This window comes from Manis javanica, chromosome 7, assembly GCF_040802235.1.
Source record: "Manis javanica isolate MJ-LG chromosome 7, MJ_LKY, whole genome shotgun sequence".
NCBI lineage: Eukaryota > Metazoa > Chordata > Mammalia > Pholidota > Manidae > Manis > Manis javanica.
This window is the reverse complement of record NC_133162.1, coordinates 58271864-58297727: the sequence shown is the minus strand read 5'-3', so window position 1 is coordinate 58297727 and position 25864 is coordinate 58271864.

The following is a 25864-nucleotide window of genomic DNA, read 5'->3' as shown; positions in this document are numbered from 1 at the left end:
TTGTATGGCAATTACCTACAAGCCTGATTGGTAGACTTCCTACCTTGCTTCACTCATTTACATTGCCTTCCAGACCACAAAAGCCACTGAAATTTATAAGCAACCACTGAAAAAGACTAATTTAAATAATTAAAAAGTAAACTGACAGGTTTATATAGAGCCTTGTAGAATACGGCATCCTTTCAGTTTGACCATTATAAATCAGGTTCTATAAAAAATATTCATGTAAATTAAACTCTTAAGAGAATTATTATATACATAAAATTCTATTTTATTCATTCACAATGGAGATTGCACAAATTTCAAACATTATTACACTGTTTAACTCTCCTTGGAAAATGACTTATGAATCTAAAGTTTGTGTGGGAAAAGCAGGAAGTGAGGACTATTTATTTACTGTCAGCCATGAACCAGATAATTTCCTACACACAGAGAAACACATAAAATATACATACAATGGAATAAGAATCATCAACTAAAAGGAATGAATGATTGACATAGGCAACTATGTAAATGAATTTCAAAAATCTTGCTGAGTGAAACAAGTTAAAAATAAAAACCCATATTGTATGGCTGCATTTATATAAAATTCTGGAAAATGCCAACATATCTATAGTGAAAGAATATAGTGAAAGGAAGAAAGCAGATATTGTTCCTTGGACACAAAGTAGGTGGTGAGTGGACATACAGGGTTGGGTGGAAGGGATGACAAGAACATAAGGAAACTTTTAGGGTGATGGTATGTTCATTATCTTTATTGTAATAAAGGTTTCATGGGTTTATACATGTTTCAAAGTATATTAAATTGTACACTCTACATATATGTAGTATTGAATGTTAATCATACCTCAATAGGAATTAAATCAATTAACCAAAGTCACACAACTAGTGAGTTGAATGAAAGTTTGTCTTATATGCAAAGCACATTCTATCTCGGGTAATATTTTGTATTTGGACAGTTATTGTCACCTGCCCTAATCATTCTTGACCCGTATTATTTCTTCTGTCCTCCTGTATACTTTAAACCAGGTTTTGCACATATTATGTCAACAAGCAATTTTAGAATAAATTAAATCATTGACTAAAAAGGTATTACTATTTTATATATTCTCCTTTAACACTCCAAAACAGTAAATATTTTTGCCTTAACATTCTTATCTTACAAAGCCAAGTGAAAATAGGAATTCAGTGGATTTTCTTATTGTCTTAGTCTTTTGCTTTTATACTCTGTTCTTCTTATCTGGTCATTTTATGCTCTTGTGATTTGGGTACATGCTCTCCACCCTTGTCTCAGTGGACAAAGATTTACTTGACAGGCTGCTTCTGACAGGAAAGCTACACCTTGAAAAACACCTACTTCTGTCTGTAGACAAATATCATACATGATCAGATGTTTCCTTTTTGAGATAAACAGATATTTGACACCAAAGAAATACAGGCATTCGTGATGCCTATTAGCCTAGAAATAATTACCTTATAGAAAGGTTTGCTTTTTTGACGCCTGCTCATTACTGTGTTGTTTCACAAGTTGTTATCTGAACAACACATATTTATTGCTCTACCAAAACTGAGCAATCAACTCTGACAGTTGAAACACATTTTCGTCTATTATGTGCCAGAAATTCTGCAAAATATGCATTACTTTCCTCACATGACAATGACCTTTATAAACTCAAAATAGCAATCTTACATTTTAATGCCAACTGAGCTGTCTAAAGCAGGAACACTTGATATTAAATTCTGAACTCACAACAGGAAACCAAAGACACAGTTTACAGAAATTTCTATGACAGAATAATTAGTTTTAAAAATCAGGTAATAGGTGTAAACATTAAGATGATTATAATTTATCTCAAATATTTCTACTAACATATCATTTGCAACCCTTCACCTGAAAAGAAGAGGCTAGGAAAACCTAATAAAAATATTTTCAGCAAAGTACAACTTTAGGATTGCTAGTGATACGGATGGCTTCACAAAGAAACCACAGTTTTAAAATTGTGTATTATGTGTTAGAAATGGAAGAACACTTCATTCATGATCATAATACCCTCTACAGAAGGCGTGTGATAGAAGAAAAATTGGTAGTAGGCAAAGACTGAAGTTTACATGAGCACTTTCATGGCGACTATTTGGACAAGTAACTTAACTACCATGCAGTTTGGTTTCCTCGCTGGAAAAAGGGATCAAAAATAGTGATCTTACCTACTTAACAGTGTTTATATATGAAAATGTGTTGAGTATTATTTAAATGTATGGCATCATTATTTATCCTCTGATAGTCAGAAAATGTATACACATTCATTGTCTTCTGAGGCAGCAATACTTTTCATAATCTAAATGAAAAGAATGAATCTCAATACAAATTATTTGCCCATTGCCTTTTGAGTAGTCTAACAAGCCAATATCTTTTGTCAGCCCCCTGTGATGTAATTTGGCTTACATCATTTCTTCTGTTTGTAACTCACAGAAAACTTTGCAATGATAATTGTAGCATTCTTCATCTTGATAACTGTCAGTGAACTCACTGCCTATTGTAAAATATGAATAATAAGAAAATATGAAAAATCTAAAATGACCACATGTGTTTGACTAAGCTATCTTTCCCTTTTATTTGGAAATATAGGTACTGAATACATTGTTTGTGTCAAAATAAGTTCAAACATAGAACAAGATAGTAAATGAGCATTACTTTCAACTTTGAAGATGTAACGAGTAAAAACTGAAGAAACTTGAGGCAACAGATGGTGATTTAGATACTGTGCTGGAGGCAAATGGCAAACAATAAAAGGAGAGAGCTAGCTGCCACAAAACTTTCTAGGTTTGTCCTTTTCTCAACTCGGTCTCTCCTTTATGACTTCACCAATACCACCTTGGGACATGAGACAAAATGTGTCCCTATATCATGAACGGAAAGGTGACATACTAGGGCAGCCCTTAGGACTGGCTGGGATTGGAAATGGACACGGAGGCCGGCTGACTGTGAGGTCTGAGAACTCTATTTGTTCCTTTCCTCTCCCCACAAAACAGTGGGCTACATAAGTGTAACAGATTGTTGTGTTCCTTATTCAGAGAAGAGCAGGATTGCTTGAGGCAGGGAGGGAGAAATTTAAACCAGACAGTCACACCAGCAGTTCCTAGACCTTACATGCTTCCCTTATGTTCCCTTCCACTTACTCTAAACATACTGAGACACACAATCTAATGCTGCTCAATCATCTCTCCCTTCTCCCCAACTACACATTCCTAACATGCTGTCTCTGGAACACACTGGTATTTCCTCACTGCCAAGTGAAAGGGACTTCAAAACTACATAAAGATTTGGCAGATGTGCTCTCAAGTTTAAGAGAAATGGGGTTGTTGATCATATTCATGCTTCAAAAGTTCTAAAAGTTGGAGGCTGGTGGCAGGGCTTGTAGAGACAGAGACAAGGCTGCACTGGAGGGCTTAACTTCCAGCGTTTGATGAAACAAATGTGTATTTCCCTTTCAAAATAGAGGCTCCAAGGCAGGGATCTAGGCGTGGTTGATCTTGGTAAAAATACACAAATTAAAATAAAATGAAAACTTAACTAAGAGAACCACCTGGAGATGAGAGGTGACAGAAGGAGTCAGTAAGGAATAGTGGCTAGAAGATCGGAGAGGTACGTGTTCTAAGTAGTTAGGGAAATTTTTGGACAGCCCAGAAAACAGTGGGACAGTGTCTGGAGAACCTAGAAAACCATCTGCATGGGGGAACTGACTGAGCATGCAACATCATGAGAGAGCAGCAACACAATTACAACTGCACTAATTGGTAAAACTTTTCTGCCACCTTTCTCCTGTCTCCTAAATCTCATTAATTTAAAGGTATTTCATGTTTCTCTATATTCTAAAATTCCCAAGACTTAGTATTTTTTCCAATCAATATTAAATTATTAATCAGTACATTTACTCTTTCTAGCGTTTTTTGTTCCCTCCTACATAAAATATTTTTATCTGAAAATATTTTACTTCTGCCTGAGGACCCCATTTTAATAGATCCTTTTTGCAAACTTGATTGTGATAAATCTTTTCAAATTTCATTGTTAAGGAGCCTTCAGTTCACCTGTGCCTTCGAAGGCTGTTTCTAAGTGAGGATGGCCAGTTATTTTACCTTAGCATTTTAAGTAAGTGATTCCATGGTATTTATTCTTCACTGCATCATTGTGATATGAGCCATCATTTGTGTGCATGTGTGTTATTGAAGATAGTATGTCTTCCTTCTCTGGCTGCTTTAACAATTTTAATTTTAATTTTTTTTTAATTGCAGCTATTTGGTTAATGAATAGTTCATATCCTTTATATTTATCCTGCTTAGGGTTTGCTGGTTGAATCTGTGTGCTGTATCTTTTAACAGCTTTGGAAAATTCTCAGCCATATATTCCCAAATAGTATTTCTACTTCCTTATTTCTCCCCTGTATTTCTAGAAATCAGATTGTTACAATACTAGCATTAGTATTTCTCTATTCGTCTCTCTTGACAGAAATCATCTTATTGACAGGAATCATAACCTACTTGAATTTATCTTTTAATATCACCTAACAGGGGAACTTCTCCATAAATTTAAAAAATTATGATTACTATTATTGTTAGAATTGTAGGGAAAATAACATGGTAAAAATTCACATTATAAAAATGCTGTCGAGGGGATTCAAGATGGCAGCGTGAGAGGTGAGACAGAGAACTCCTCCCAAAACCATAAATAGTATGAAAATATAGTTAATTGCTACAACTAACCCAAAAACAGCAACAAGAAAGAAAGCTGAACCAGACTGCATGCAGACCTAACAAACAGAGCAAACCTCACCAAACAGGGTAACTTACGAAAGCCTTTATCAAGCGGGACCCAAGCCCTTCCCCCACCTCAACTCACCTGCAGGAGGAAGAGAAACACAGCAGGTGAGGGGGCCGAGGGAGTGGGGTTTGCATGGAGCTTGGTGCACGTGGGAGGGGAGAGCTGGACGAGATTGTCCAGATTTGCTCTGCCCAGCTGGTTGGGAACTTTGAGGAGCTTCAGGCACCCCATCCTCCTGGCTGCCTATTCAGCTCTGAGGCCCCCCACTGTGACACGCAGCCTGCTGCGCCTTCCTCCTAGACAGCTGGCACTGGATCACAAACCAGCAATCACTGCACTGGTGTCAGGCCAGCCAGAAGGAGGAGGCTAAGCCTACAACAGCTATAGACGCAAAGCACAGAGGCTTACACCTGTGTGCTTGGCCCATTGGCTCTGACACTTGACACAGGCACTGCAGACAGGAATCAGGAAACAGATCTTCCCCCCCACCCCCAGGTTCCGGCTCCATTCCTCTACAACCCCCAGCCTCACTAGGGGCTGAGCAGCTCCAGAGACTGTGGCTTCTGGGCACTAGTCAGCACCACACAGAAATATGAAATGTCAAAAGAACATGGTTCAGACCAAAATCTCACAAACCACAGAAAAAGGATCTAATGAAACTGAACTCACCAATCTGCCTGAAAGAGAGTTCAAAATAAAAATAATAAACATGCTTATGGAGGTACAGAAAAATATTCAAGAACTCAGGAACGAATTTAAGTCAGAGATTCAATAATTAAGAAATTCCATACCTGAAATGAAACATACAAATGAGGGATTTAAAAGCAAATTAGATGCAGTAGAAGAGACAGTAAGTGGAATAGAAATTAAAGAGGAATACAAAGAAGCTGAGCCACAAAGAGAAAAAAGACTAAGAATGAAAGAATATTGAGAGAACTGTGTGACAAATCCAAATGGAACAATATTCGTATTATACAGGTAATGAAGAAAAAGAGGCAGAAAAGGGGATAGAAAGTGTCTTTGAGGAGGTAATTACTGAAAACTTCCCCTATCTGGGGAAGGAGATATTCTCTCAGGCCATAGAAGGGCACAGATCTCCCAACACAAGAGACCCAAGGAAGACAACATCAAGATATATAATTAAAATGGTAAAGACCAGGGATAAAAACAGACTTTAAAAGAAGCTGGAGAGAGAAAAAGATCACATACAAAGGAAAACCCATCAGGCTATCATCAGACTTCTCAACAGAAACCTTACAGGCCAGAAGGGAATCGCATGATATATTTAATGCAATGAAGCAGAAGGGCTTGAACCAAGAATACTTGGCAAGGTTATCATTTAAATTTGAAGGAGGGAATAAACAATATATAGATGAGAAAAAGTTGAGAGAATTTACCACACACAAACCATCTCTAGAGTGCATTTTGGAGGGACTGCTATAGATGAGAGTATTCCTAAGGCTAAATAGATGTCACCCAAAGGATAGACGAAGAGTACAGAATATGATTCATAACATACAAAGAATGGAGGAGGAAGAAAAAGGAACTAAAAAAAAAGAACCTTTAGGTTGCGTTTGTAATAGCACATGAAGTGAGTTAAATTAGACTGTTAGATAGTAAGGGAATTACACTTGAACCTTTGCAAACCATGATTCTAAAGCCTGCAATGGCAATAAGTACATACCTGTCGATAACCACCCTAAATGTAAATGATCTGAATGCACCAATCAAAAGACATACAGTCACTGAATGGATTAAAAAACAAAACACATCTATATGCTGCCTACAAGAGACTCACTTCAAACCCAAAGACATACACAGACTGAAAGTAAAGGGATGGAAAAAAATATTTCATGCAACTAACAGGGAGAAAAAAGCAGGAGTTGCAGTACTTGTATCAGACAAAATAGACTTCAAAACAAAGAAAGTAACAAAAGACAAAGAAGGACATTACATAATGATAAAGGGGTCAGTCCAACAAGAGGATATAAATATTATAAATATCTATGCACCCAAGGCAGGATAACTTACATATGTGAACCAAATACTAACAGAATGAAAAGGGGAAATAGAATGCAATGCATTCATTTTAGGAGACTTTGGCACACCACTCACTCTAAAGGACAGATAAACCAGACAGAATATAAGTAAAGAGACAGAGGAACTGAACAATGTATTCGAACAGATGGACCTAATGGACATCTACAGAACACTCCATCCAAAAGCAACAGGATGCACATTCTTCTCAAGTGCACATGGAACATTTTCAAGAATAGATCATCTACTAGGCCACAAAAAGAACCTCAGTTAATTAAAAAGATTGAAATTTTACCAACCAGCTTCTCAGATCACAAAGGTATGATACTAGAAATAAATTACACAAAGTAAATGAAAAAGCCCACAAACTCATGGAGGCTTAATAACATGCTCCTAAATAATCAATGGATCAATGACCAAATAAAAACAGAGATCAAGCAATATATATGGAAACAAATGACAACAATAATTCAACAACAAAAAATCTGTGGGACTCTGAAGGCCGTGTTAAGAGAGAAATATATTGCAATACAGGCCTATGTCAGGAAAGAAGAACAATCCCAAATTAACAGTCTAAACTAACAATTAAAGAAACTAGAAAAGGAAGAACAAATGAGGCCCAAAATCAGTAGATGGATGGACATAATAAAGATTAAAGCAGAAATAAATAAAATTGAGAAGAATAAAACAATAGAAAGAATCAATGAAAGAAAGAGCTGGTTCTTTGAGAAAATAAACAAAATAGATAAATCCCTAGCCAGACTTATAAAGAAAAAAAGGGAGTCTACACACATAAACAGCATCAGAAAAGAGAAAGGGAAAATCACCACAGACACCACAGAAATACAAAGATTTATGAGAGAATACTATGAAAAATTATATAGTAACAAACTGGATAACCTAGAAGAAATGGACAACTTTCTAGAAAAATACAACCTTCCAAGGCTGACCCAGGAAGAAACAAAAAATCTGAATAGAACAATTACCAGCAAGGAAATTGAATTGGTAATCAAAAAACTACCTAAGAACAAAACCTCTGGACCAGATGGTTCTGAATTTTATCAAACATTTAGTGAAGACCTAATACCCATCCTACTTAAAGTTTTCCAAAAAGTAGAAGAGGAAGGAATACTCCCCAACTCATTCTACGAGGCCAACATCACTCTAATACCAAAGCCAGGCAAAGACACACACACAAAAAGAAAATTACAGACCAATATCCCTGATGAACATAATGAACATAGATGCAAAAATACTCAACAAAATATTAGCAAACCAAATTCAAAAATACATCAAAAAGATCATCCATCATGATCAAGTGGGATTCATCCCAGGGATGCGAGGATGGTACAACATTCAAAAATTCATCAACATCATCCACTACATCAACAAAAAGAAGGACAAAAAGCATGTGATCATCTCCATAGACACTGATAAAGCATTTGACAAAATTCAACATCCATTCATGATAAAAAATCTCAACAAAATGGGTATAGCGGGCAAGTACCTCAACATAATAAAGGCCATATATGACAGATCCACAGCCAACATTATACTTAACAGTGAGAAGCTGCAAGCTTTCCTTTAAGAATGGGAACAAGACAAGGATGCCCATTCTCCCCACTTTTATTCAACATAGTTCTGGAATGCCTAGCCACAGCAATCATACAACAAAAAGGAATACAAGGCATCCAGATTGGCAAGGAAGAAATAAAACTGTCCCTGTTTGCCGATGATATGATACTGTACTTTAAAAAACCCTAAAGAATCAACTCCAAAACTACTAGATCTAATATCTGAATTCAGCAAAGTTGTGGGATACAAAATTAATATGCAGAAATCTGTTGCTTCTTATATACTAATGATGAACTAGCAGAAAGATAAATCAGGAAAACAATTCTATTCACAATTGCATCAAAAAGAATAAAATATGTAGGAATAAACCTAACCAAGGAAGTAAAAGACCTATATCCTGAAAACTATGGGACACTCTTCAAAGAAATTGAAGACGACACTAATAAATGGAAATTCATCCCATGCTCTTGGCTAGGAAGAATTAATACTGTCAAATGGCCATTCTGCCTAAAGCAATCTACAGATTCAAAGCAATCCCTATCAAAATACCTACAGCATTCTTCAATGAACTAGAGCAAATAGTTCAAAAATTCATATGGAACCACAAAAGAACCCAAATAGCCAAAGTAATCCTGAGAATGAAGAAAAAAGCAGGGGGATTTATGCTCCCTGACTTCAAGCTCCACTACAAAGCCACAGTAATCAAAACTATTTCATACTGGCACAAGAACAGACCCATAGACCAGTGGAACCAACTAGAGAGTCCAAATATAAACCCAAGCATATATGGTCAATTAATATATGATAATGGAGCCATGGATATACAATGGGGAAATGATAGTCTCTTCAACAGCTGGTGTTGGCAAAACTGGACAGCTACATGTAAAAAAATGAAACTGGATTATTGTCTAACCCCATACACAAAAGTAAACTCAAAATGGATCAAAGACCTGAATGTAAGTCATGAAATCATAAAACTCTTAGAAAAAAACATAGGCAAAAATCTCTTGGACATAAACATGAGTGACTTCTTCATGAACATATCTCCCTGGACAAGGGAAACAAAAGCAAAAATGAACAAGTGGGACTGTATCAAACTAAAAACCTTCTGTACAGCAAAGAATACCATCAGTAGAACAAAAAGACATCCTACAGAGAATATATTCATAAATGATATATCTGATAAAGGGTTGACATCCAAAATATATAAAGAGCTCACACACCTCAACAAACAAAAAGCAAATAATCCAATCAAAAAATGGGCAGAGGAGCTGAATAGACAGTTCTCCAAAGAAGAAATTCAGATGGCCAACAGACACATGAAAAGATGCTCCACATCGCTAGTCATCATAGAAATGCAAATTAAAACCACAATGATATATCACCTCGCACCAGTAAGAATCACCACCATCCAAAAGACAAACATCAAGAAATGTTGGCGAGGCTGTGGAGAAAGGGAAACCCTCCTACACTGCTGGTGGGAATGTAAATTAGTTCAACCATTGTGGAAAGCAGTATGGAGGTTCCTCAAAATGCTCAAAATAGAAATACCATTTGACCCAGGAATTCCACTTAAGGGAATTTACCCTAAGAATGCAGCAGCCAAGTTTGAAAAAGACATATGCTCTCCTATGTTTATTGCAGCACTATTTACAATAGCCAAGAAATGGAAGCAACCTAAGTGTCCATCAATAGATGAATGGATAAAGAAGATGTGGTACATATACACAATGGAATATTATTCAGAAGAAAACAAATCCTACCATTTGCAAGAACATGGATGGAGCTAGAGGTTATTATGCTCAGTGAAATAAGCCAAGTGGAGAAAGACAAATACCAAATGATTTCACTCATTTGTGGAGTATAAACAACAAAGAAAAAAGTAAAGGAACAAAACAGCAGCAGACTCACAGAACCCAAGAATGGACTAACAGTTACCAAAAGGAAAGGGACTGGGGAGATTGGGTGGGAACGAAATGAGAAGGGTGTAAACAGGGCATTATGATTAGCACACATAATTTAGGGGGATGGGGACATTGGGAAGGCAGTATACACAGAGAAGACAAGTAATGATTCTATAGCATCATACTATACTGATAGCTAGTGACTGTAATGGGGTATGTGGGGGACTTGATAATAGAGGGAATCTAGTAACCATAATGTTGCTCAAGTAATTGTACATTAATGATATCAAAAAAATGTTATCAGAAACCTAATGTCATTAGTATCCTTAATTATATACATTATAACAAGGAGTGCAACTAACACTATTAGACAATGTGATTCAAGATGTTACAGGCTAGAAATCAAGTCACAAAATAAGTATGAGGTACAAATATGAAAATAATAGAAATTTAAATTATAATTAATTGCAAGTAATATATTAAAACATAAAGCATTCTAAAAGAATTAATTGAAAAAGCATTAGAATCTAAATTACCATTAAATAGTAAATCAATGTGAATATGAAATAGAGCAATCGCTTCCCAAGTTCTAAAAGTAATACAACTGGATCAATATTCTTATATATAGAAAGAGCTTTATAACATAAAAAAATTGACATTGAATAATTTGCAAAATACAGAAGGTAAATAGACAAAAGACTAATGACACAAGGAGTGCATATTTATTAACAGAAAATTAAAGACAAATTATTAGCTAGAAAACTTATAAATTGATGTTAGACAAATCACTAAATGAAAGAAAAAAGCCTTGATTTAAAAATGAACAAGGATATTCACCACAATTCTCAGAAAGTAGATGTGTAAAACATTTACATAAATTCAAATAATTTGGCAATGAATTTATTTTCTTTTTAATGAGATAACAAATGTCAATGGAAGTATAGAGAAGGATTCATCTATTTCAACTTGCAATGAGAGTTTAAGTCTATGTAATGGTTTTAGGGGAATATTTCACAAAATTTACATAATGGCTTTTGATTAAGAAATGATATTCAACTCTAAAAATATTATGCCAACAAAATAATAAGAGATTTCAGAAATATTTCTTAATATGAGTACCAGTGTATTTATTACATTTTATCCATGAAAAACTTAAAACCACAAAAATATCAAATACTACATGATTGCTTAAATAAATCATGGATATTCATTACTATAAAATTATCAAAGTATTTAAGTTCTGGTGGCAAAAGAAATTCAAAGATCTTCCAATAATATTCAAGGTACCGACTTTTTTTAAAAAGGTATAAGGCAAATTTGATATAACTGCTGAAGTGTCTTAAACATCTTTACGGACATAGATGGAAATATTAGTAAGTAGACAAATAATTTGGAAAGAATATATCATTAACATTAATAGTTACTGTTATGTGTTTTTTATGCATTACAATGTTATGCTGCATATTTATTAGCTATATGATTATAAAAGTATCAAATTACTTCAACAATATTGCTATAAGCAGTAGATTAAAAACTCATCTGACTATAATATAATTCTAAGTAAATTTAGAGCAATTCATAGTGCCTTAATTAACCTAAAGTCTATTCTTTTCTGTTTGGTTAGTTTTTTTAAAGGTACTGGTAATATGTCACTGAATCCATAAGGAAGTAACATTTCATGGACAAGACTTTATGACTTTGAGTCTATCCTCATTCAAATATTTCTGAGAGTTTTCTCAGCTTTGAAGTTTAGAGACACAAGAATAATGTATTGGGGAGGGGCGGAGCCAAGATGGCACCATGAGTAGAGCAGCGGAAATCTCCTCCCAAAACCACATATATTTTTGAAAATACAACAAAGAAAACTCTTCCTAAAAGAGACACCAGAAGACACAAGACAACATCCAGACCACATCCACACCTGTGAGAACCCAGCACCTCACGAAGCAGATAAGATACAAGCCCCATCCTGGTGGGACCCGAGCGTCCCACATCCCAGGTCCCGGCGGGAGGAGAGGAGTTGGAGAGGGAATGAAGAGGAAGCCCAGGACTGCTAAATACCCAGCCCCAGCCATCTGCACCAGAGTGCAGACATAGTGCATGCGTGAGGTGCTGGAAACTAGGGAAAAGGACACTAAGACCAGTGAGCAGGTCCCTGCACATGTTGCACCCAGGACAAAGAAAAGCGAGTGCTTTTTGGAAGTCTTAAAGGGACAGGGACACCACCGCCAGATGGAAGCATTCTGGGACACTTAGTCCAGCTGGAGGAAATCAGGGGATCTCTGGGCACTGTAACCCCCTGGGAAGCAGGGAGCACAGAGGACCCTCACAGAGATAAATAGCCTCCCAGCTGTTCCCCCTCAACACAGCTCCACCATCTGGGAGCAGCAGCCTAATGCAGGCCACGCCCAAAGCAAAAGCAGAGATAAACTCCAAAGCAGCTGGGCAGGAATCAGAAGCCCTTTCTGCATGCAGCTGCCCAGCACAAGCCACTAGAGGTCGCTGTTCTCCAGAGAGAGGAAGGCCACAAAACAACAAGAGGGAAGTTCTTCCAGCTGTCACTCATGCCAGCTCTGCAAAATATCTCTATCATCATGAAAAGGAAAAATTACAGGCAGACCAAGATCATAGAGTCAACACCAGAGAAGGAGACAGACCTAACCAGTCTTCCTGAAAAAGAATTCAAAATAAAAATCATAAACATGCTGATGGAGATGCAGAGAAATATACAAGAGCTAAGGGATGAAGTCTGGAGGGAGGTTACAGATGCCAGGAAGGAGATTACAGAAGTGAAACAAACTCTGGAAGGATTTATGAGCAGAATGGATAAGATGCAAGAGACCATTGATGGAATAGAAACCAGAGAACAGGAACGCATAGAAGCTGACACAGAGAGAGATAAAAGGATCTCCAGGAATGAAACAATATTAAGAGAACTGTGTGACCAATCCAAAAGGAACAATATCCGAATTATAGGGGTACCAGAAGAAGAAGAGAGAGGAAAAGGGACAGAAAGTATCTTGGAAGAAATAATTGCTGAAAACTTCCCCAAACAGAGGGAGGAAATAATCGAACACACCACGGAAATACACAGAACTCCCAACAGGAAGGACCCAAGGAGGACAACACCAAGACACATAATAATTAAAATGGCAAAGATCAAGGACAAGGAAAGACTTTTAAAGGCAGCTAGAGAGAAAAAGGTCACCTATAAAGGAAAACCCATCAGGCCAACATCAGATTTCTCGACAGAAACCTTACAGCCCAGAAGAGAATGGCATGATATATTTAATGCAATGAAACAGAAGGGCCTTGAGGCAAGGATACTGTATCAAGCACGATTATCATTTAAATATGAAGGAGGTATTAAACAATTCCCAGACAAGCAAAAGTTGAGGGAATTTGCTTCCCACAAACCACCTCTACAGGGTATTTTAGAGGGACTGTTCTAGACGGGAGCACTCCTAAGAGTAAACAGATGTCACCAGAGAAAAAAAATCACAGCAAGGAAAGCAGACCAACCAAATACTAACTAAAGGCAAAAATTAAAATCAACTACCCACTAAAAGCAGTTAAAGGAAACACGAAAGAGCACAGAATAAAACAACCAACATATAAAGAATGGAGGAGTAGGAATAAGAAGGGAGAAAAGAAAAGAATCTCCAGACAGTGTATATAACAGCTCAATAAGAGAGCTAAGTTAGGCAGTAAGATACAAAAGAGGCTAAGCTTGAACCTTTGGTAACCATGAATCTAAAGCCTGCAATGGCATTAAGTACATATCTTTCAATAGTCACCTCATGTAAATGGACTGAATGCACCAATGAAAAGGCACAGAGTAACAGAATGGATAAAAAAGCAAGATCCATCTATATGTTGCTTACAAGAAACTCACCTCAAAGCCAAAGACATACACAGACTGAAAGTCAAGGGTAGAAAAACATATTTCAGGCAAATAACAGAGAGAAGAAAGCAGGGGTTGCAGTACTAGTATCAGACAAAATAGACTTCAAAACAAAGAAAGTAACAAGAGATAAAGAAGGACATTGCATCATGATAAAGGGCTCAGTCCAACCAGAGGATATAACCATTCTAAATATATGCACCCAACACAGGAGCACCAGCATATGTAAAACAAATACTAACAGAAGTAAAGGAGGAAATAGAATGCAATGTATTCATTTTAGGAGACTTCAACACACAACTCACTCCAAAGGACAGATCCACTGGGCAGAAAATAAGTAAGGACACGGAGGCACTGAGCAACACACTAGAACAGATGGACCTAATAGACATCTATAGAACTCTACATCCAAAAGAAACAGGATACACATTCTTCTCAAGTGCACATGGAACATTCTCCAGAATAGACCACATACTAGCTCACAAAAAGAGTCTCAGTAAATTCCAAAAGACTGAAATTCTACCAAGCAACTTTTCAGACCACAAAGGTATAAAACTAGAAATAAATTCTACAAGAAAACAAAAAGGCTCACAAACACATGGAAGCTTAACAACATGCTCCTAAATAATCAATGGATCAATGAACAAATTAAAATAGAGATCAAGGAATATATGGAAACAAATGACAACAACAACACAAAGCCCGAAATTCTGTGGGACGCAGCAGAAGTAGTCTTTAAAGAAAAGTATATAGCGATTCAGGCACACTTAAAAAAGTCCCAAACGAATACTCTAACATCACAGTTATTGAAACTGGATGAAGAAGAACAAATGAGGCCTAAAGTCAGCAGAAGGAGGGACATAATAAAGATTAGAGAAAAAATAAACAAAATTGAGAAGAATAAAACAATAGAAAAAATCAATGAAACCAAGAGCTGGTTCTTCGAGAAAATAAACAAAATAGATAAGCCTCTAGCCAAACTTATAAAGAGAAAAAGTGAATCAACACATATCAACAGAATCAGAAATGAGAATGGAAAAGCCAAGACAAACTCCACAGAAATACAAAGAATTACTAAAGACTACTATGAAAACCTATATGCTAACAAGCTGGAAAACCTAGAAGAAATGGACAACTTCCTAGAAAAATACAACCTTTCAAGACTGAACAAGGAAGAAACACAAAAGTTAAACAAACTAATTACGAGCAATGAAATTGAAAAGGTAATCAAAAATCTACCCAAGAACAAAACCCATGGGCCAGATTGATTTACCTCGGCATTTTATCAGACATACAGAGAAGACATAATACCAATTCTCCTTAAGGTTTTCCAAAAAATAAAAGAGGAGGGAATACTCCTAAACTCATTCTATGAATCCAGCATCACCTTATATCCAAATCGAGGCAAAGACACCACCAAAAAAGAAAATAACAGACCAAAATGCCGGATGAATGTAGATGCTAAAATACTCAAGAAAATATTAGCAAACCGTATTAAAAATATATCAAAAGGATCATACAACATGACCAAGTGGGACTCATCCCAGGGATGCAAGGATGGTACAACATTCGAAAATCCATCAACATCATCCACCACATCAACAAAAAGAAGGACAAAATCCACATGATCATCTCCATACATGCTGAAAAAGCATGTGACAAAATTAAACATCCATTCATGATAAAAACTCTCAGCAAAATGGGTATATAGGGCAAGTACCTCAACATAATAAAGGCCATATATGATAAACTCACAGCCAACATCATACTGAATAGCGAGAAGCTGAAAGCTTTTCCTCTGACATCGGAAACAAGAAGGGGATGCCCACTCTCCCCACTGTTATTTAACATAGTACTGGAGGTCCTAGCCACAGCAATCAGACAAAACAAAGAAATACAAGGAACCCAGATTGGTAAAGAAGAAGTTAAACTGACACTATTTGCAGATGATATGATATTGTACATAAAAACTCATAAAGACTCCACTCCAAAACTACTAGAACTGATATCAGAACACACCAAAGTTGCAGGATACAAAATTAACACACAGAAATCTGTGGCTTTCTAATACACTAACAATTAGCCAACAGAAAGAGAAATTAGGAAAACAACTCCATTCACAATTGCATTAAAAAGAATAAAATACCTAGGAATAAACCTAACAAAAGAAGTGAAAGACCTATACCCTGAAAACTACAAGACACTCTTAAGAGATATTAATTGGGACACTAACAAATGGAAACTCATCCCATGATCTTGGCTAGGAAGAATTAACATCATCAAAATGGCCATCCTGCCCAAATCAATATACAGATTTGATGCAATCCCTATCAAATTACCAGCAACATTCTTCAATGAACTGGAACAAATAGTTCAAAAATTCATATGGAAACACCAAAGACCATGGATAACCAAATCAATCCTGAGAAAGAAGAATAAAGTTGGGAGGGATCTCACCCCCCAACATCAGGCTCTACTACAAAGCCATAGTAATCAAGACAATTTGGTACTGGCACAAGAACAGAGCCACAGACCAGTGGAACAGATTAGAGACTCCAGACATTAACCCAAACATATATGGTCAATTAATATTTGATAAAGTAGCCATGGACATACAACGGGGAAATGACAGTCTCTTCAACAGATGGTGCTGGCAAAACTGGACAGCTACATGTAAGAGAATGAAACTGGACCACTGTCTAACCCCATACACAAAGGTAAACTCAAAATGGATCAAAGATCTGAATGTAAGTCATGAAATCATAAAACTCTTAGAAAAAAACATAGGCAAAAATCTCTTGGACATAAACATGAGTGACCTCTTCTTGAACATGTCTCCCCAGGCAATGAAAAAATAGCAAAAATGAAAAAATGGGACTATATTAAGCTGAAATCTTCTGTACAGCAAAAGACACCATCAATAGAACAAAAAGGTACCCTACAGTATGGGAGAATATATTTGTAAATGACAGATCCAATAAAGGCTTGACATCCAAAATATATAAAGAGCTCACCCACCTCAACAAACAAAAAACAAATAATCCAATTAAAAAGTGGGCAGAGAAACTGAACAGACAGTGCTCCAAAAAAGAAATACAGATGGCCAACATACACATGAAAAGATGCTCCACATCGCTAATTATCAGAGAAATGCAAATTAAAACCACAATGAGGTATCACCTAACACCAGTAAGGATGGCTACCATCCAAAAGACAAACAACAACAAATGTTGGCGAGGCTGTGGGAAAGGGCAACCCTCCTACACTGCTGGTGGGAATGTAAATTAGTTCAACCATTGTGTAAAGCAGTATAGAGGTTTCTCAAAATGCTCAAAATAAACTTACCATTTGACCCAGGAATTCCACTCCTAGGAATTTACCCTAAGAATGCAGCAATCAAGTTTGAGAAAGACAGATGCACCCCTATGTTTATCGCAGCACTATTAACAATAGCCAAGAATTGGAAGCAACCTAAATGTCCATCGGTAGATGAATGGATAAAGAAGATGTGGTACATATACACAATGGAATACTACTCAGCCATAAGAAGAGGGAAAATCCTACCATTTGCAGCAACATGGATCAAGCTGCAGAGTATTATGCTCAGTGAAATAAGCCAAGAAGAGAAAGAGAAATACCAAATGATTTCACTCATTTGAGGAGTATAAGAACAAAGGAAAAACTGAAGGAACAAAACAGTAGTGGAATTACAATACCCAAAAATGGACTAACAGGTACCTAAGGGAAAGGAACTGGGGAGGATGGGTGGGCAGGGAGTGACAAGGGGGAGGAAGAAGAAAGGGGGTATTAAGATTAGCATGCATATGTGGGGGCAGGAGAAAGGGGAGGGAGGGCTGTACAACCCAGAGAGGATAAGTAGTGATTCTACAACATTTTGCTATGCTGATGGACAGTGACTGTAATGTGGTTTTTAGGGGGGACCTGATATAGGGGAGAGCATAGTAAACATAGTATTATTCATGTAAGTGTAGATTAAAGATTAAAAAAAAAAAGAAAGAAAGAAAGAAAAGGGGGATTACTCCTTGATAGGATAAATCTATTGATAAATCAAAGATTAATGCATGCTTTAAATATCCTTAATTTTGATCACTTAAAGGGTGTCAGATGATCGGCTATGGAGGTACTCTTTTCTGATAATATTCCTTTCTCTTAATAAAAATAAAAATTAAAAAAAAAAAAGCATTTCCTGTGTGCTGACCTCCAATGATTTCTACACAGTGGTATAGAGGGCATGTCAACGTGTGGGCAAAGGGTCTGTTTGGTTTTTGCAGAAGATCAAAGCCTAGTTTGGCTGCCCAGTAAATGAACTAAGATACGATATGAGGAGGAGCTTCCAGCATCAGCACTCTCTGGAGGACTTGTGCTGGGGGATGATAATCAAAAAGCCTCCACAGGGATCCGGGCAATGCTGCAGTTGTGGCTGTGTCCATCCCACCGTTTCCTGGACTTGCCATTGGAATCAGGAGGGAGATGTCTAGGCTGGCATGTGCATACAGTGAGACAACGAATTTGACTGGATCTGTACTGTTGGAACTCAACCAGGAGTTGGGAGGGGTGCAAGTTGTAGTGCTCCAAAATCTTACGACTATAGACTATCTATGGTTAAAAGAACAAATGGGTTGTGAACAGATCCCAGAAATGGGTTGCTTTAATTTGTCTGATTTCTCTCAGACTGTTCAAGTACAGTTGGACAATATCCATCATATCATAGACAAATTTTCACAAATGCCTAGGGTGCCTAACTGGTTTTCTTGGCTTCACTGGAGATGGCTGGTAATTATAGATTTGCTTTGTTTATGTCACCATATTCCTATTATGTTAATATGTGTGCATAAGTTAGTTAGTAGTTTAAAACCTATACATGCTTAAGGTACTCTACAAGAAGATATGTCAAAGAAATAATCAATCCTCCCATGTTTTCTTCCATATGCTACCTCTATATCTTTTCTTCTTCCTTCCTAATTACAACCCTTAAATAGAACTCGTGTCTCATATCGAATTTACCGAGTTTCATAATTACTCCAGGTGGTAAAGATACCTCGAGACAAGTGCTGGGCATAGAAGCCACAGGGCATAAATCTGCAAAGAAGTAAAAAGCTAACCTTTTCAAACAATATGGCTTCTCTCTCACTTACCAACTTTACATTTCCCTGTATGGCCCCGGAAGATGACTGGTTAGCCAGAGACAGGTAAGATTCTTCAAGGGAGGAACAACCTAAGACAGGCACAGTCGCAGGGGGGCCATCAGGGGAGAAATCGGGGAACAACAGTGGTGAAGCTTAGAACCTCACCTCCCCACCCCCCGTTTTGAGAGAAAGCTTCTGCATCCGTGGATGTTTTATTGCCCTTGTCTAACTCGGATTAGCACATAGTCTACAGGCACACACATGATCATCTACAATTGCTCTCTTACAACACTAAACTTTGTTTTCTACCTTTATCTTGCATCTACCTACCACTTCAGCATTTTATTAAAAATAAAAATAATAATAATAATAAAGGGAGAAATGTGGGATCCACATATAAATCAAGTATAAAAATCAAATGAATATTCATATTTGACCTGATTGTTTATAGTTCATAATGAGTGATCAAAACCGAAAGTTTCTGTGATGAATGCCCTTGTACTGTTCACCATGTAAGAACTTATTCACTATGTAAGAATTCGTTCACCATGTAAGAACTTGTTCGTTATGCTTCAGAAGACTGGAGACTGACAAGAATTAGGCTTAAGATGGATTAATGATTGTGCATTGAGCACTGACCCCCCTATACAGAATTTTATTGTTGTTAACAACCATTTGATCAATAAATATGGGAGATGCCCTCTCAAAGAAAAAAATTATACTTGTGAAAAATGTTCCAGAGCTTTTTCTTTTTTATTAACATATAATTTGTATATAAAAAACTAGACACACTGAAAATGTATAATTTGATAAGCCTTGTATATATACATCCCCAAACCACTGCAATATTCAATATGGAAAATATTTCCAGTCCTCCAAAAGATTCCTTATGTGCCTTGGTAACTTCTTTATCCAGTTCTCATCACCTCAAGTAACCATTGATCTGCTTTTTGTCACTATAGATCAATTTGAATTTTCTGAAATTTCATATAAATTGGATCATACAGTATAAAAAAATCAAATGAATAATGTCTGACTTGATTGTTTATAGTTCATGATGTGTGATCAAAACCGAAAGTTTCTGTGATATGACTGCCCTTGCACTGTTCACCATGTAAGAACTTATTCACTATGTCAGACCTTGTTTGTTATGCTTCAGAAGATTGGAGACTGTTGAGATACAGGCTTGGGGTTTATTAATGACTCTGCATTGAGTCCCCTATACAGAATTTTATTGTTGTTAACAACCATTAGATCAATAAATATGAGAGATGCCCTCTCAAAAGAAAAAAAGATTAATGTATTGGGGAAAATATAGTTGCATATTACATAACATTAACAGTCATCTGTGAACTCAATAACTCTAATAACAGTTGCCAACATACTGACCTGAGACAGAATTATCTATCAAATAACTTGTAATAGGACTGTGAGCCTGATACTATATTTTAGACCAGTGGGTTGTGATCTTAAGAGATAATTGGCTAAATATTGCTGGCCTTAGCTTTAATAAATAAGAAGCTAGGTAAAATCTCTTTCTAGTCCGATCTAGGAGACATTCTTATATAGTTATATGGGCTAGAATTAATGAAGCGCTCGCAACATCAACAGTTCCAATCTCTAGGGCTTTGTGAGCTTCTATGAGCACAGTTCAAAGAAACACAATTTCAATTTTATGAAAAACAGCAATTACACTTGTTGCCTACAGATTAAGTTCCTCACAATTAACCTTCCAATTACCCTCCCACCACTCCTTTCTTAAAGAGAGCCATAGCTCTCTCTCTTTTTATTAAATGAATACAAATAAAATTGGGGCAATCCACATAAGATTGGTGAATTGTATCTGTGTCCATATCCTGTCTGTGCTATTTTTTCATAAACTTTTGCTATTAGGGAAAACCAGAAAAAGGTTCTTTTTGTATTAGTTCTCAGATCTGATGTAGATCTACAATTATTTCAATAATGTCCAATTAAAATTAGACTGTTTTTAAATGTTAAATTAGTATAAACTTACAAGTTTTAATATTAGTTGAATGTAAAAACACCCAAAATAAAAAATTTGGCTAATTTTATCTGATGATTATACAGATCTATACAGAGCTTTACAAATAACCATAAAAAATCATCTTTGGGGAAATAAAATTAACATGCTCAAGGTTTAGAAGCACCCCAGGTTGCTAAGGTAAATACAGTAACAAGTTAAAAGAGAATGAAAAGTGCCCAAATCATTTAAAAACCTGTAGTTTTGTTTCTAGAGGAATTAAATGTGAAAACTCAAGACATTCTTAGGAACGATAATTGGTTAACGTATTTCTACAGTCTGTAATGAAAGTACAAAAGAAATTATGACAAATGGATGACTTTAGGCCCCAATTTTGCATTTCATCATAAACATTGATTAAACTAATAGTAAAGAATATCAAACTTATGATCTCCAAAAATAAATCAATTATGTCTAGTTGAAAGGCTATTTTAAAATTAAAAGTGACTGATATTTGAGGTTATTTCTTCATAGATTTAAATGTTCATGGATCAGAGCAGGAATGCCCATATTTATTTATTTTTAAGTTGCAATTAGGTCTTTGATCAATGACCCAATAATTATAATCATCAGATAAAATTAGCCAAATTTTTTATTTTGGGTGTTTTTACATTCAACTAATATTAAAACTTGTAAGTTTATACTAATTTAACATTTAAAAACAGTCTAATTTTAATTGGACATTATTGAAATAATTGTAGATCTACATCAGATCTGAGAACTAATACAAAAAGAACCTTTTTCTGGTTTTCCCTAATAGCAAAAGTTTATGAAAAAATAGCACAGACAGGATATGGACACAGATACAATTCACCAATCTTATGTGGATTGCCCCAATTTTATTTGTATTCATTTATGTATGTATGTGTCCTTTAATTTGATACAATTTTATTGTATGTGTAGGTTCATATACTCATTACTACCATTAAGATTCAGAATAATTTTATCATATGGATTTTAAAATTTTGTCTAGATATTCTAATTTTGAGGAAATATTTTTTAATATTAACCCTTTACATACAATTAGATATCTCTCTTCACTTAATCGAAAGAGAATACAAATATAACTCTTACATGAATGATCATCATTAAAAAAATGGTTCTTGTCTGGAACCTCATTTGTGGCTTTATGAGAACCAGAACAGATTTTAAGTAATCTGCTGTCAAAAATCCTTTCTGTTAGCTTATTGTCTTTGCAAGACACTCATAAGGGATGGCAGATAATCTGACAAATAAAACATCCTCTCTACCAAAATGTTGCCTGTGAACAGCTGTATAATAGCTCTCTGATGGTTCTAGGATCCATACCATTAGCTGTAGTATCTGTCTCCATATGGTCTTGAGAAAGTTGAGATAATAATTCACGCTGTATAGTATCCATAGATGTTGAACAAGGTAATGCTTTTCTAAGAATAAGAATAATTTATGAGTTAAGTTTTACATTGAGGGGACTACCTAGATCTCTTTCACAAGTATGTTAAACACATTGATTATAAATGACCTACAAAATTAAACAATAGCAACACATTATAGGAGCTGTAGAAAATAACTAGGAAATAAATGTATTCTTTGGTTAAGCTGGAACTACTGCTTGCTGACATTGTATTTAAGCTTATTGAAACTTAGAAAACTTTGTTTTGATAAAAACAGTGGCTTAATAAATTATTAGACCCCTGAGGGTCTAAGTTATTGAAATTTAAATTTGCTAGAAAACTCTCAGTGTTGTGGGATATACAGTGTTTTCTTTTTTCCTAGTGCAGGTGTGGGACAGGCCAGGAAACTAAAAGTGCAATAAACAAACAAATGAGCCATCTTTGTTCAAGTTTAATAGCAATAATGAGTTCTATTAAAAAATTTAGGAAAAAAACAATTTTTTTTTGATGGGGGACCCCCAGTGGATGCCTGAAACCATGGATAGTACCAAATCCTATATATACTGTTTCTCCTATTATGCATAGCTATGACAGTTTTATTTATAAATTATGCACAGTAAAAGATTAACAGCAATAATAATAAAATAGAACAGTTGCAACAATATAGTGTAATAAAATTTATGTGAATGTGGTTTTTCTCTATTGTACTGTGTTCACCCTTGTGATAATGTGAGATGACAAAACGTCTCCCTAATGAGATGAAGTGAGGGGAATGACACCAGCACTGACACAGCATTGCATACTGCTGACCTTCTGCTGGATGATATGGTTAAAAGGAGGATCATCTGCTTCCAGACTGCAATGGACCACAGGTCACTGAAGTCATGGTAAGCAGAGTCTCCACTAAGGGGAGACTGCTGTATGCTGAAGTCCCATCCTCCAGCACCTCAGAATGGGACCTTATTTGGAAACAGAGTGGTTGCAGGCATAATTAGTTCAGGTGAGGTCATATCAGAGCAAGGTGGACCCTTAATCCAATACTGCTGGTGTCCTCATAAGAAGATGGCCATGGGAAGACACAGAGAGAGAACTCCACTGAAAACAGAGACAATTATTGAGCAATACATGCTCAAGCCAAGGAATGCCAAAGACTGCTGGCTGACACCAGAACCCAGAAGGGAGGCTTGGAGCAGATTCTCCCTCAGAGCCCTTGGGAGGAAGCAGCCTGGCCAACACCTTTATTTCAGATTTCTAACCCCTGCAACCCTGAGAATACATTTTTGTTTTTAAAAGCCACTCCATTTGTGGTATTTAGTTGTGGCAGACCTAGAAAACTAATCCAGTTAATCTTAAGAGTTACCTTTGTTCAGAAAATTTCATCTATTAAGTTAAAAAACAAAAAACAAAGCAAAGCAAAACATAATCACTGTTTCTGAACATGTGGGATGTTATTGATGGACTATAGATTCAAACAGGCAAGTTTTTTTTATGTTTTTTGTTTTTTGGAGTTTTGTTTGTCTATTTTTTGGAATGCTAGTCTATTTGACAATAATAGAGAATGGTGTTTATCAGGATTTTTACATTCATCTCCCAATAATAGTGCCACATCAGAAAAACCTAGGAATGCATAATGAATATTTTGATATATCATTTTAACATGACCTTCGTTTCCATGTTCATGATGTAACTGATCCATGGCCATTTTTACTTTGAGGATAGGTGACTTCTCTGTATACAAAAACCCTTTCCTTCCTTTGTTTTTTCTCTTTTTTCCAAAACCAGCTGAAAGTATGTCGCAGACATCATGACACTCTCCTCTAGGTATTTCTGCAGTATCCCTGAGATTCAGGGCCCTCTCCCTCATACTCATGGTACCACTTTCACATTTAATACAATTTAAAAGATTTTGTGATATTACCTAACATAGAGTTCATTTTCAGATTTTCGTAATAGTCCCTAAAGTGTCCCTAACTTATTTTTTGTTGCTATTGTTTTTCATGTCAGTGCCCAGTCCAACCCTGTGCTGCGCTGGGCCACCGGCTCTCAGTGCTCTCTCTTCTCTCTTCAGTCTGACACAGTCCATTCCTTTTTTGTTTTCCTTTTCACATGATTGGCTATTTTTTTTTAAGATTGAACTGCAGAATGGTCCATGTTTTAAATTTATCTGAATGTTTTCATATGATTATATGCCGACTAAATATTTTGCCAAGAATATTAAATAGGTGATATGCAGACTGCAGATTTTACCATATCAAAAGCATGACACATCAAGCCACCTCACTTTCAGTGACACTGATTGTGGTCACTAAGATATTAGCCATCAGATATCTTCATTTTAAAAGGACAATCTCCATTGTAAGCAATCTGTAACATAGGTCATGTATTTAGAATGTTCATTAATGTTCTTCCTGTAGTTTTTTATTAATTACGGGAGGCAAAGAGTACCCTTTGTCAAATCTAAAAATAATACCCGAAACTAGGTAGGTTTTGTGATATTGGATTAAAAATTGCACCACTGTTCATCCTAGTTTTCTAATAGGTAAACCTCGGATTCTAAGTGGATTAACAAAATAGATGTTTATTTCTCATGTTCATTGTACATTCAGGAACCCAGATTCTTTTTATGTGGATTCCACCCTTTTCTAGGCCCTTGGAGGTCTTTTTCATTCACATGGAAGATGGAGACAGAGATAGCAGAAAAAGTACATAAGCTTCATAACCATTTCGTCCAGGAAGGGACACAAATCGCTTCTGCTCACAGAGAACACATTCAAAAGTGTAACTGGACAAGTATGTATACAACTGTCCTTTATGAATTTGTATGTCATACTTCACAGAAAATACATTATCACACTCTAGATCAATTTTTTTATTTTTACCTATTTCTAGATGAACTTGGTTATTTCCTTTTTTACTATGTTTCCTTTCCTTTTTTTCACACATCTAATTTGGTTTTCACTAATGGACTTTTGGCAGTAAGTTATAAGACATTTGATAAAACAACAAATTCTAAAATGGACACTAAAATTTGATATATTATCCATCGACTTATTTCAAATATTGGTAT